At 40.2% G+C, this 2,691-nt stretch overlaps 1 pseudogene; it reads left to right on the forward strand.

Annotated features, from left to right (window-relative positions):
• Positions 1–681: 681 nt before the first annotated feature.
• On the forward strand, positions 682–2,476 carry LOC100600525 (annotated as a pseudogene).
• Positions 2,477–2,691: the final 215 nt, after the last annotated feature.

A 2,691-nucleotide genomic window follows, 5' to 3' on the forward strand; every position in this document is an offset into this window, starting at 1 on the left:
CAGAGTGGTGGTTGCTGAAGGTTGGGGAGGCTGTGAGGATTTCTTAAAATAAAGCAATAATGAAGTTTGTTCTATCAATTAACTCAAGAGCACTCTTGTCCCAAAAGATGTCTCTGTAGTGTGTGATGCTGTAAAACTTCTCTCAGAATTGAAGTTAGTCCTCCAAACCCTGCCACTGCTTTATCAACTAAGTTTATATAATATTCTAAATCCTTTGCTGTCATTTCAAAATATTTACAGCATGTCCACCAGGAGTAGATTCCATCTTTTAAAAACAAAACACCTTTTTTGGCTCATTCATAAGAAGAAACTCTTCACCCATTCAAGTTCTATCATGAAATTGCAGCAATAGAGTCACATCTTCGGAGTAGATTTAGCATAATTCTTACGGACCCAGGATTTTCAGAATGGCAAATGAGATTTGGCTTCAACTTAGTTACCATCTGCATTAGCCCCTAACAACAGAGTCAGCTTATCCTTGGCAGCTTTGAAACTAGGAATTGACTTCCGCTCTTTATGAAAGTTCTAGATGGCGTCTTCTCCCAACATGAGGTTGTTTTAAGTATACTCAAAATTTGCAGAAGACCCGGATAGTGGGAGGCACTATCTGGGTCTTCTACAGCCTATGCTGGCTCTGGGATCTCAGCACAGGTCTTTTGCTCTTCCTCCTCTTGAGCAGCCATGGCTGCCAGGAAGACCCAGAACCCCAAGGCTGAGGTGGCCCAAGTGCAGGTGGTTTTAGTGTTCAACATCAGTGTGGTGCAGGGGCTACAGGACATACTGAGGACCAACCTGGGATCCAAGGGCATCACGAGGATGCCTGTTTCTGTGCTGGACACATCAAGCTTACTAAAGACGGCCATGTGCCACTTCACAAAATGCAAATTCGTGAAATGCAAATACTATTAAATGCATTCTTTTTTTTTATTATTGTACTTTAAGTTTTAGGGTACATGTGCACAATGTGCAGGTTTGTTACATATGTATCCATGTGCCATGTTGGTGTGCTGCACCCGTTAATTCGTCATTTAGCATTAGGTGTATCTCCTAATGCTATCCCTCCCCCCTCCCTCCACCCCACAACTTAATAGCAAAAGTAGCAACAGCTCAGGATGATATAACCAGTGATGGTATGACTTACCATGTCTTAATAATTAGAGAGCTACTGAAACAGGTCAACCTCTACATTTCTGAAGGCCTTCATCCCAGAATAATCACTGAAGGATTTGAGGTTGCAAAGGTAAGGGCCCTTCAGTTCTTGGAACAAGTCAAAGTAAGCAGAGAGATGCACATGGAAACGCTTAAGAGATGTGGCCAGAATATCTCTTTGTCTCTTTGTACTAAAGCTCATGCTGAACTTGCAGACGTCTTAAAATAGGCTGTATTGGACTCCATTTTGGCTATTAACAAACAAGATGAACCTATTGATCTCTTCATATTTGAGATCATGGAGATGAAACATAAACCTGAGGCTGATACAAGCTTAATTAGAGGCCTGTTTTGGACCATGGAGCACGGCATCCTGAGATGAAGAAAAGGGTGGAAGATGCATACATCCTCAAGTGTAGTGTGTCATTAGAAGAAGAAAAAAGGAGGTAAATTCTGGCCTTTTTTATTCACAAGAGTGAAGAAGAGAGAGAAAAAAATCATAAAATCAGAAAGTTCATTGAGCATAGAGTTAAAAAAATAGTAGAACTGAAAAGGAAAATCTGTGGTGATTCAGATAAAGGATTTGTTGTTATTATCAAAAGGGAATTAATCTCTTTTCCTTAGATGTTCTTGCAAAAGAAGGCATAGTAGCTCTACGCAGAGCGAAAAGTAGAAATATGGAGAGGTTGACTCTTGCTTGTGTCAGGGTAGGTCTGATTTATTTTGATGACCTAAATCCTGACTGCTTGGGACGTGCAGTTTTTGTGCATGAGTATACATTGAGAGAAGAGAAGTTCACCTTTATTGAGAAATGTAACAATCCTCACTCTGTCACATTGTTGATCAAAAGACCAAATAAGCACACACTCTCTCAAATCAAAGAGGCCATCAGAGATGGCTTGAGGGCTATCAGAAGAGCTAGTAATGATGGCTGTGTAGTTCCAGGTGCTGGTGCCGTGGAAGTGGCAATGGCAGAATATAAGCAATGGCAGATTAAATATAAGCCCAGTGTAAAGGGCAGTGCATAGCTTGGAGTTCAAGCATTTACTGATGCATGGCTCAATTATTCCCAAGGTTCTTGCTCAGAATTCTGCTTTTGACCTTCAAGAACGTTAGTTGAAATTCAAGCAGAATATTCAGAATCAGTCAACTTGTGGATGTGGACCTCAACATAGGTGAGCCAATGGTAGCAGCAGAAATAGGAGTATGGGATAACTATTGTGTAAAGAAACAGCTTCTTCACTCCTGCACTGTGATTGCCACCAACATTCTCTTGGTTGACGAGACCATGCAAACTATTAATAGAATGTCTCCTCTGAAAGGTTAAGTTGAAGCTTCGCTGTATCTGAGTCTTGAAGACTCTGCAAAGTGATCCTGAGGAATATAGGTGTGGAATTTTTATCTAAGCTTCAAATGGTTTTCAAAGAAATTTTCTTTTCCCATATGAAAAAAGGAAAGAACACTGGTACCTAGTGAAATTCTGAAGTTCTGAAATTACAATTACAGTAATTTTTTAATTGCACTGGAGTAAAAACACATAAA

This window comes from Nomascus leucogenys, chromosome 11 (assembly GCF_006542625.1).
Source record: "Nomascus leucogenys isolate Asia chromosome 11, Asia_NLE_v1, whole genome shotgun sequence".
In the NCBI taxonomy this organism is placed as follows: domain Eukaryota; kingdom Metazoa; phylum Chordata; class Mammalia; order Primates; family Hylobatidae; genus Nomascus; species Nomascus leucogenys.